The sequence below is a fragment of the Capricornis sumatraensis genome, chromosome 6 (genome assembly GCF_032405125.1).
Source record: "Capricornis sumatraensis isolate serow.1 chromosome 6, serow.2, whole genome shotgun sequence".
Classification (NCBI taxonomy): domain Eukaryota; kingdom Metazoa; phylum Chordata; class Mammalia; order Artiodactyla; family Bovidae; genus Capricornis; species Capricornis sumatraensis.
In genome coordinates, this window is record NC_091074.1 from 76269581 (window position 1) to 76281840 (window position 12260).

Here is a 12260-nt window from a genome sequence, read left to right on the forward strand (position 1 = left end):
AAGCCTGGTGCTGCCTTTGACAAATAAGCAACAACACAAAGAACCGTTACTCTAGTCATAATCCCATCTTTATCATTCCATTGACAAACTCTTTTTCTCTCCTAACTTAGCGTTTATCTATTTCATGTGTGTGTGTGTGTGTGTGTGTGTGTGTGTGTGTGTGTGTGCTTGTGCTGTCATTCAGTCATGTCCAACTCTTTGCAACCCCATGGACTGTAGCCTGCCAGACTCTTCTGTCCACGGGGATTCTCCACGCAAGAATACTGGAGTGGGTTGCCATGCCTTCCTCCAGGGGATCTTCCCAACCCAGAGATTGAACCCAGGTCTGTACTGCAGGTGAATTCTTTACCGTCTGAGCCACCAGGGAAGCCCAAGAATACTGGAATTGGTAGCCTATCCCTTCTCTGGGATATCTTCCCAACCCAGGATACATAGATATAGATAGATAGATAGATATACAGGCTTCCCAGGTAGCTCAGTGGTAAAGAATCCACTGACCAACGCAGGAGACATGAGTTCAATCCCTGGGTGAGGAAGATCCCCTGGAGAAGATAATAACAACCCATTCCAGTATTCTAGCCTGGGAAATCCCATGGACAAAGAAGCCTGATGGGCTACAGTCCATGGGGTTGGAAAGAGTCAGACACAACTGAGCAACTAAACAACAACAAAAAGAAACAATAACACTATAGTAGACTTCACAGGTCTTAGATGATGACTGGTCCCCAATAGATGATAGTGAATGATATGATTAATCATGGGAAGCTTGGATTTCCTGAAAGATGGTCTAAGGCAAAGAATAAAAAACCCAAAATTCTCATTAAAATTTTCCAAGATTTTTTCTATGAGACCTTTAGCCATATTAACCTAAGATCACCCAAGTATTTCCTGTTAGATCCTCCTGGCATCACACCTCTATGTACCATCCCTTGTCCTGAAACCATCAGCTGCCCCAGGACTTCCCTCCTTTCTCTCTACTGGCATGGCCACCCCTGCTGTCATTATGCCCATTAAGGAAGCATTCGCTTGGATTCCTAGACTGAGAACCCTATATTCCTAATGTTATAACCCTCAAGTCACCAAAGATACTATATAAGCCCTCAAGACAGAGTGTACATTCTTTTATTAGCGCTTAAGATCAGCTTCATCCAGAAGCTTATGAAAAAAATCCCTGAATGCGTCAGATCCCATACTCCTATACACTTTGTCCACATTGTCATCACAACACAAAACAGGCTTCAAGATTATTCAGGTCAGCCAACAGATACTGCTGGAAGTAATTTTATCACACTCACATTTCTCAATAGTAACTCTACACCAGTTTCTATTAATACCAACCATTCTGGGCCAAGTGACCTTGGAGACCTCAAGGTCTGAGTAACTTGGGCTTCAGTGGTTTCAACCTCTCTGAACTCTAGTGAGTCCAGTCAGGAAGAAATGGCTCTAATTATGAGAATTTCTTTGTTTATAGTTTAGAGCTTTGCCTTTATAGCCTAGGTAATTGGGGTCGATTTTGAAATATACCAGTTGAAACAGAATAAATGGAAGATGAGTTTGCATACTTTACAAACCAGCCTGATCTTAAAATTTTCCAGAGATCCCAGAAGAATGCAGGAAATGATTAGAAATTAGCCAGAATCTTGAGCAAGCAGAAAAAATATTATCCAGGTGGACACAGTACACGTAGCAAAACATATTCGTTGATGCCTAGAAACAAACAAATAGGCATATAAGCAGTGAAGTCAGAAATAATAGAACACATAAGCTAAAAGGATCTAGAAATAAGCTAGATGACTGTTTGTTCTGCAGAGAAAACTGAAGCCCACAAAAGTGAACTGTCCAAAGGAAATCAACCTTGAATACTCATTAGCAGGACTAATGCTGAACCTGATACTACAACTCTTAGGCCTCCTGATGAGAAGAACTGACTCATTGGAAAAGACCCTGATACTGGGAAAGGTTGAAGGCAGGAGGAGAAGGGGCTAGAGAGGATGAGATGGTTGGATGGCATCATCGACTCAATAGACATGAGTTTGAGCAAGCTCTGGGAGATAATGAAGGACAGGGAAGCCTCATGTGCTATATAGTCCATGGGGTCTAAAAGAATCAGACAGGACTTAGCAACTGAACAACAATAGAGTTAAATAATGACAAAGCTCAGAACTAATATCTCCTGGCTCTCCTTCTAGTGCCCTTTCTGGCATATCAGAAAGTTGTCTACTGTCAGGGTAACTTAACTCCTTCCCTTGGAGCAACAGACCCTCAGGTAAGAGAAGGCACCTTCCCCTTCAAAAAGAGGTGATTTAACAAAACCTGGGGTTTCTCAGCAGTCCCACAGCTCAAAGGAAGGCAGCTGTGTTAGCAGACATGTGAGTCATATTAGCAGAGGCATCAATACATCCATCTACCGGTTCCACCATATCAAATTCAGGACCACCAGTGAGAACTCCCCAAGGATGCAGAGTTTTCTAAGGAAACACCTGGGGACCATCAGATGATGCAGAAAATATTGTTTACTCTCTCAGGGAACCATGATATAGTCACCATAACAGAATCCCAATTACTTGCATAGGAAGAAGCTTCTGACTTTCCCTCTGCAAAGGCAAATTCCTGCTACAGATTCAATACCCAGAGCACAGACATTAGAAACCAGAGTGTGTATCACATATTAGGGTATACTTCTGGCCATGAGGCTGGGAGAACACTTGAATATCAGGGCTAATATTTAACCTGAGAGCTGATTCATTCATTTCACAAATATTTCTTGAGTATATCATGTTCTGTTCTTATTACAAAAACAATGAAATCTGGACCTTATATAGTCCATCAGAAATATTTACTGAGTTCCAATGGTGCTCTGGATGCTAAAGATACAGTCTGCATGGTTTTTTTTTTTTTTTTTTGGTCACTCCCACCTCTATAATCCTACACCTCACTGTTTGCAGCTCTATAAAGGCCCAGTTTGATTTTTTATATTTATTTGTATATATTTGTTTTCCTAGAATATTACTCCCCCAAGGTACAAAATGGAGATTTCTTCATGATAGCTAAATAAAGACAGGCAAATCTTTTAGCAATTGCCAGAGACCAATAAGATTGATGGTGATCTGTTGATCAGTTTAACAAATACAAGTTGTTGTTGTTCAGTGGCTAAATTATGTCTGACTCTTTGTGACTCCATGGATTGCAGTACACCAGGCATCCCTAGCCTTTACTGTCTCCCAGAGTTTGCTCAAACTCATGTCCATTGAGTTGGTGATGCCATCCAACCATCTCATCCTCTGTCACCCCCTTCTCCTCCTGTCTTCAATCTTTCCCGGCATCAGGGTCTTTTCCAGTGAGTTGGCTCTTCACATCAGTTGGCCAAAGTATTGGAGCTTCATCATCAGTCCTTTCAGTGAATATTCAGAGTTGACTTCCTTTAGGATTGACTGGTTTGATCTCCTTGCAGTTCAGGAGACTCTCAAGAATCTTCTCCAGCACCACAATTTGAAAGCATCAATTCTCTGGTGCTCAGCTTTCATTGGTTGCTTATCTACTGTGTGTTTAGCATCGCGCCAGGTGCTTTGGGGTATTGCTATGGGCTGAATGTTTATGTCCTCCCCATGTTGAAGTCTAATCTCTAGTATCATTAAATGAGGAAGTGGGGACTTTGGGGGATTATTAAGTCATGAAGGTGGAGCCCTCATAATGAGATTAGTGCTCTTATAGAAAAGGCCAGAGAACTAGCTAGCTCTTTCCACCACGAGAGGATATAACCTGAAGTCTGACATCTGCAACTCAGAAGAGCGTCTTCACAAGAAACCAGCTGTCCCAGCACCATAATCTTAGGCTTTCAGCCTCTAGAACTGTAAGAAACAAATTTCTATTGTTGACAAGTCACCTACTTCAGGATGTGTTGTTTTAGAGGCCTGAGCTGACCAAAGTTGTACACCTAAAAGTTGGATACCCTTTCCTTCAAAGGTTTGCAATCTTTTGAAGGGTCTGGGAAGAAGGAGAAAAAAATGAGCATCACCATAATCCCATGCTAGCTTAAAGTAATTAAACCAGAAAATGCAACAATCCTACCAGATATTTGGTAAAGGAGGAGAACATTGTAGCTGAAAAGACATCACAAGGAAGTGAGACTTCAGCTGGTCTTGAGTGGGTAATCAATGAATCAGAGAGAGGATTGGCAATTTAGGTGATAGGGTAAAAAGTATGAGGAAAGGCACAGAAACAGGAAGGAAGAGGAACAGAATCTAAAGTGGAGGATAAGGTTTAAGCAGAGATAGGGGTTTCCTTATTTTTACCACTGTTGCTATTTCTGAGGTGCAGCCAAAGTCAGATTGGGATTGCTTTCTATATCTCTCTGCATTTCTGGTTGTACAAAATTTTCCAATGGCCAATCTAGACAGATTCTATTCAGGCCCCTCCCAGTCAAAATCAGTTTTTGGAGGAATACCTTTACCTTCTGTAATTGCAGAAATTGGGGAAATGTTTTGGCATTCTATAGTAAAAGCAGTGATTCTCAAACTTTAGTTTGCATCAGAACTTGGAAGCTTGTTAAAAGACAGATTACCGGGCCACTCCTTCAGAGCTTCTGATTCAATATGTCTTGGTTAGGCCTTTTTCTTTTCTTCTAATATTTATTTATTTATTTGGCTATGCCAGGTCTTAGCTGTGGCATGCAAGATTTTCAATCTTCTTTGTAGCATGCAAATCTTTAGTTGCAATATGTGAGACCTATTTTAGTTGCAGCAAGTAAACTCAAGCGGCATGTAAAATCTAGTTCCCTGACCAGGATCAAACCCAGGCCCCCTCCACTGGGAGCGTGGAGTCTTAGCCACTGGACCACCAGGAAAGCTCCAAGAATATACATTTCCCACAAGCACCTTGTAATGCTGATGTTGCTGTTTGGAGACTAGGTGTTGAGAATCACTGAAAGCTGAAGTGGGCACTCCTCAGTTCAGTTCAGTTCAGTCACTCAGTCGTGTCCGACTCTTTGCGACCCCATGAATCACAGCATGCCAGGCCTCCCTGTCCATCACCAACTCCCAGAGTTCACTCAGATATCCCTACTTATAAAAGGTGACAGTGATGCCAGCCACAGCCATGAGGAAACTTTGTACCAATGACCTAAGAATAAAAACAAAGTAAAAATGGGTTTAAAGGAGCTGAGTTTGTTGTTTGAGATTGTAGGATATAAAAAACACACATTACAATGTGACTTCTAGGAATACTAAGTCTTTTAAGTCGATAGGGAGCAGAGGCATAATCAACTTTAATCAGGTTAAAAGAAAGCAGTGTTATCACCACTGGTTTTCTGTTTGGTCTTTGGCATAGCAAAAGTGCTTGTCAAAGAAATAGAACCGAAAGGATCAGTTCATTTCAGAACCCAGTTATGTCCGACTCTTTGCAACTCCATGGACTGCAGCACACCAGGCCTCCCTGTCCATCACTTTGTCCCAGACTTTGCTCAAACTGATGTCCATCGAGTCAGTGATCCCATCCAACCATCTAATCCTCTGTTGTCCCCTTCTCCTCTTGCCTTCAATCTTTCCCAGCATGAGGGTCTTTTCCAATGAGTCACTTCTTCACATCAGGTGGCAAAGTATTGGAGTTTTAGCTTCAGCATGAGTCCTTTCAATGAATATTCAGGACTGATTTCCTTTAGGATGGACTTATTTTATCTCCTTGCAGTCTAAGGGACTCTCAAGAGTCTTCTCCAACACCACAGTTCAAAAGCATCAATTCTTCAGTGCTAAGATTTCTTTAGTCCAATTCTCACATCTATACATGACTATTGGATAAACCATAGGTTTGACTAGACGGACCTTTGTTGGCAAAGCAATGTCTCTGTTTTTTAATATGCTGTCTAGGTTGGTCATAGCTTTTCTTCCAAGAAGTAAGCGGCTTTTAATTTCATGGCTGCAGTCACCATCTGCAGTGATTTTGGAGCCTAAAAAAAAAGGTTTCTCACTCTTTCCATCTTTTCCCCATCTATTTGCCATGAAGTGATGGGACTAGATGGCATGATCTTAGTTTTCTGAATGTTGAGTTTTAAGCCAACTTTTTCACTCTTCTCATTCGCTTTCATCAAGAGGCTCTTTAGTTCTTTGCTTTCTGCCATAAGGGTGGTGTCATCTGCACATCTGAGATTATTGATATATATATTTGTAGCCTATTGGTTCTATTGCTGAAGCCTAGCTTGGAGAATTTTGAGCATTAGTTATTAGCATGTGAGATGAGGGCAGTTGTACAGTAGTTTGAGCATTCTTTGGCATTGCCTTTCTTTGGAATTGGAATGAAAACTGACCTTTTCCAGTCCTGTCGACACTGCTGAGTTTTCCAAATTTTCTGGCATATTGAGTGCAGCACTTTCACAGCATCATCATTCAGGATTTGAAACAGCTCAATTGGAATTCCATCACCTCCACTAGCTTTGTTCATAGTGATGCTTTCTAAGGCCCACTTGACTTCACTTTCCAAGATGTCTGGCTCTAGATTAGTGATCACATCATCATGATTATCTGGGTTGTGAAGATCTTTTTTGTACAGTTCTTCCATGTATTCTTGCCACCTCTTCTTAATATCTTCTGCTTCTGTTAGGTCCATACCATTTCTGTCCTTTATCGAGCCCATCTTTGCATGAAATGTTCCCTTGGTATCTCTAATTTTCTTGAAGAGATCTCTAGTCTTTCCCATTCTGTTCTTTTCCTCTATTTCTTTGCATTGATCAATGAAGAAGGCTTTCTTATCTCTTCTTGCTATTCTTTGGAACTCTGCAATCAGATGCTTATAGCTTTCCTTTTCTCCTTTGCTTTTCACCTCTCTTCTTTTCACAGCTATTTGTAAGGCCTCCCCAGACAGCCATTTGGCTTTTTTGCATTTCTTTTCCATGGGAATGGTCTTGATCCCTGTCTCCTGTACAATGTCACAAACTTCATTCCATAGTTCATCAGGCACTCTATCTATAAGATCTAGGCCCTTAAATCTATTTCTCACTTCCACTGTATAATCATAAGGGATTTGATTTAGGTCATATCTGAATGGTCTAGCAGTTTTCCCTACTTTCTTCAGTTTGAGTCTGAATTTGGTAATAAGGAGTTTGTGATCTGAGCCACAGTCAGTTCCTGGTCTTGTTTTTGTTAACTGTATAGAGCTTCTCCATCTTTGGCTGCAAAGAATATAATCAATCTCATTTTGGTGTTGACCATCTGGTGATGTCCATGTGTAGAGTCTTGTCTTGTGTTGTTGGAAGAGGGTTTTTGCTATGACCAGTGCATTTTTTTGGCAAAACTCTATTAGTCTTTACCCTGCTTCATTCCACATTCCAAGGCCAAATTTGCCTGTTACTCCAGGTGTTTCTTGACTTCATACTTTTGCATTCCAGTCCCCTATAATGAAAAGGACATCTTTTTTGGGTGTTAGTTCTAAAAGGTCTTGTAGGTCTTCATAAAACCATTCAACTTCAGTTTCTTCAGCATTACTGGTTGGGGCATAGACTTGGATAACTGTGATATTGAATGGTTTGCCTTGGAGATGAACAGAGATCATTCTGTCATTTTTAAGATTGCATCCAAGTACTGCATTTCGGACTCTTTTGTTGACCATGATGGCTACTCCATTTCTTCTGAGGGATTCCTGCCTGCAATAGTAGATATAATGGCCATCTGAGTTAAATTCACCCATTCCAGTCCATTTTAGTTCACTGATTCCTAGAATGTTGACATTCACTCTTGCCATCTCCTGTTTGACCACTTCCAATTTGCCTTGATTCATGGACCTGACATTCCAGGTTCCAATATGCCAGCAAATTTGGAAAACTCAGCAGTGGCCACAGGACTGGAAAAGGTCAGTTTTCATTCCAATTCCAAAGAAAGGCAATGCAAAAGAATGCTCAAACTACCACACAATTGCACTCATCTCACATGCTAGTAAAGTAATGCTCAAAATTCTCCAAGCCAGGCTTCAGCAATACGTGAACCGTGAACTCCCTGATGTTCAAGCTGGTTTTAGAAAAGGCAGAGGAACCAGAGATCAAATTGCCAACATCCACTGGATCATGGAAAAGCCAAGAAAGTTCCAGAAAAACATCTATTTCTGCTTTATTGACTATGCCAAAGCCTTTGACTGTGTGGATCACAAGAAACTGTTGAAAATTCTTCAAGAGATGGGAATACCAGACCACCTGACCTGCCTCTTGAGAAATCTATATGCAGGTCAGGAAGTAGCAGTTAGAACTGGACATGGAATGACAGACTGGTTCCAAATAGGAAAAGGAGTGCATCAAGGCTGTATATTGTCACCCTGCTTATTTAACTTATATGCAGAGTACATCATGAGAAACGCTGGGCTGGAAGGACCACAAACTGGAATCAAGATTGTCGGGAGAAATATCAATAACCTCAGATATGCAGATGACACCACCTTTATGGCAGAAAGTGAAGAGGAGCTAAAAAGCCTCTTGATGAAAGTGAAAGAGGAGAGCGAAAAAGTTGGCTTAAAGCTCAACATTCAGAAAACAAAGATCATGGCATCTTGTCCCATCACTTCATGGGAAATAGATGGGGAAACAGTGGAAACAGTGTCAGACTTTATTTTTCTGGGCTCCAAAATCACTACAGATGGTGACTGCAGCCATGAAATTAAAAGACACTTACTCCTTGGAAGAAAATTTATGACCAACCTAGATAGTATATTCAAAAGCAGAGACATTACTTTGCCGACTAAGGTCCGTCTAGTCAAGGCTATGGTTTTTCCTGTGGTCATGTATGCATGTGAGAGTTGGACTGTGAAGATCGCTGAGCACCGAAGAATTGATGCGTTTGAACTGTGATGTTGGAGAAGACTCTTGAGAGTCCCTTGGACTGCAAGGAAATCCAACCAGTCCATTCTGAAGGAGTTCAACCCTGGGATTACTTTGGAAGGAATGATGCTAAAGCTGATGCTCCAGTACTTAGGCCACCTCATGTGAAGAGTTGACTCGTTGGAAAATACTCTGATGCTGGGAGGGATTGGGGGCAGAGAAGAAAGGGACGACCGAGGATGAGATGGCTGCATGGCATCCCAGACTCGATGGATGTGAGTCTGAGTGAACTCTGGGAGATGATGATGGACAGGGAGGCCTGGCGTGCTGCGATTCATGGGGTCGCAAATAGTCGGACACAACTGAACAACTTAACTGAACTAAACTGAACTGATTGGTTCTATTTCTTTTTTCTTTTAATTTTTTATTTATTTCTTTTCATTTTGAGGAATGGACTCATGCCGTTGTGAAGGTTTCACAAGTCCAAAATCTGGGGGAGGCCAGAAGGCTGGAGACTCAGAAAAACATTGCAGTTTCATTTCAAAGCCAGTCTGCTGGTGAATCAGGAAGAGACAGTATTGCAGATGAAATCTTTGGGTGACCTGCTGGCAGAATGCCCCCTGGAGGAGACGTCAGCATGTTGTTCTAGTGGATTGGATGAGACCCACTCCCATTGCGGACTGCAATTTGCTTTACTGAAAGGCCACCAGAATTGCAGAAGAAGGTAAACTTCCAAACTCATTCTATGAGGCCACCATTACCCTAATACCAAAACCAGACAAAGATGCCACACAAAAAGAAAACTACAGGCCAATATCACTGATGAACATAAATGCAAAAATCCTTAACAAAATTCTAGCAAAGAGAATCCAACAACATAGTAAAAAGATCATACATCATGACCAAGTGGGCTTTATCCCAGGGATGCAAGGATTCTTTAATGTCCACGTATCAATCAATGTAATACACCACATTAACAAATTGAAAGATAAAAACCATATGATTATCTCAATAGATGCAGAAAAAGCCTTTGACAAAATTCAACATCCATTTATGATAAAATCTCTTCAGAAAGCAGGAATAGAAGGAAAATACCTCAACATAATAAAAGCTATATATGACAAACCCACAGCAAACATTAAACTCAATGGTGAAAAATTGAAAGCATTTCCAGTAAAGTCAAAAACAAGGCAAGGGTGCCCACTCTCACCACTACTATTCAACATAGTTTTAGAAGTTTTGGTCACAGCAATCAGAGCAGAAAAAGAAAAAGAATCCAGATTGGAAAAGAAGAAGTAAAACTCTCACTGTTTGCAGATGACATGATCCTCTACATAGAAAACCCTAAAGATTCTACCAGAAAATTACTAGAGCTAATCAATGAATATAGTAAAATTGCAGGATATAAAATCAACACACAGAAATCCCTTGCATTCCTATACACTAACAATGAGAAAACAGAAAGATAATTTAAGGAAACAATTCCATTCACCATTGCAATGAAAAGAATAAAACACTTAGGGATATATCTATCAAAAGAAACAAAAGACCTATGTATAGAAAACTATAAAACACTGGTGAAAGAAATCAAAGAGGACACAAATAGGTGGAGAAATACACCATGTTCATGGATTGGAAGAATCAATATAGTGAAAATGAGCGTGCTACCCAAAGCAATCTATAGATTCAATGCAATCCCTATCAAGGTACCAATGGTATTTTTCAGAGAACTAGAACAAATAATTTCACAATTTGTATGGAAATACAAAAAACCCCAAATAGCCAAAGCAATCTTGAGAAAGAAGAACAGAACAGGAGGAATCAACTTGCCTGACTTCAGGCTCTACTACAAAGCTACAGTCATCAAGACAGTATGGTACTGGCACAAAGACAGAAATATAGATCAATGGAACAAAATAAAAAGCCCAGAGATAAATCCATGCACCTATGGACACCTTATCTTTGACAAAGGAGGCAAGAATATACAATAGAGAAAAGACAATCTCTTTAACAAATGGTGCTGGGAAAACTGGTCAACCACTTGTAAAAGAATGAAACTAGAACACTTTCTAACACCATACACAAAAATAAACTCAAAATGTATTAAAGATCTAAACATAAGACCAGAAACTATAAAACTCCTAGAGGAAAACATAGGCAAAATCCTCTCTGATATAAATCACAGCAAGATCTTCTATGACCCACCTCCCAGAGTAATGGAAATAAAAGCAAAAATAAACGAATGAAACCTAATTAAACTTAAAAGCTTTTGCACAATGGAAGACACTGTAAGCAAGGAGAAAAGACAGCCTTCATAATGGGAGAAAATAATAGCAAACGAAGCAACTGACAAAAAATTAATCTCAAAAATATACAAGCAACTCCTGAAGCTCAATTCCAGAAAAATAAATGACTCAATCAAGAAATGTGCCAAAGAACTAAACAGATATTTCTCCAAAGAAGACATACAGATGGCTAACAAACACGTGAAAATATGCTCAACATCACTCATTATCAGAGAAATGCAATTCAAAACCACAATGAGGTACCATCTCATGCCAGTCAGAATGGCTGCTATCCAAAAATCTACAAATAATAAATGCTGGAGAGGGTGTGGAGAAAAGGGAACCCTCTTATACTGTTAGTGGGAATGGAAACTAGTACAGCCACTATGGAGAACAGTGTGGAGATACTTTAAAAAACTGGAAATAGAACTGCCATTTGACCCAGCAATCCCACTGCTGGGCATACACACAGAAGAAGCCAGAATTGAAAAAGACATGTGTATCCCAATGTTCATCGCAGTATTGTTTATAATAGCCAGGACATGGAAGCAACCTCGATGTCCATCAGCAGATGAATGGATAAGAAAGCTCTGGTACACATACACAATTGAATATTACTCAGCCATTAAAAAGAATGCGTTTGAATCAATTCTAATGAGGTGGATGAAACTGGAGCCTATTATACAGAGTGAAGTAAGCCAGAAAGAAAAACACCAATACGGTATGCTAACACATATGTATGGAATTTAGAAAGATGGTAGTGATAACCCTATATGTGAGACAGCAAAAGAGACACAGATGTATAGAATGGTCCTTTGGACTCTGTGGGAGAAGGCGAGGGTGGGATGATCTGAGAGAATAGCACTGAAACATGTCTATTATCATATGTGAAACAGATCACTAGTCCAGGTTCGATGCATGAGACAGGGTGCTCAGGGCTGGTGCACTGGCATGACCCAGAGGGATGGGATGGGGAGGGAGGTGGGAGGGGGTTCAGGATGGGGAGCACATGTACACCCGTGGCTGATTCATATCAATGTGTGGCAAAAACCACTACAATATTGTAAAGTAATTAGCCTCCAACTAAAATAAATAATTTTTTTTTTAAAAAGGCCACCAGTTTACACATACATGTCACCCAACACACCCTCATACAAACACCTAGAATAAAGTTTGGCCTAAGA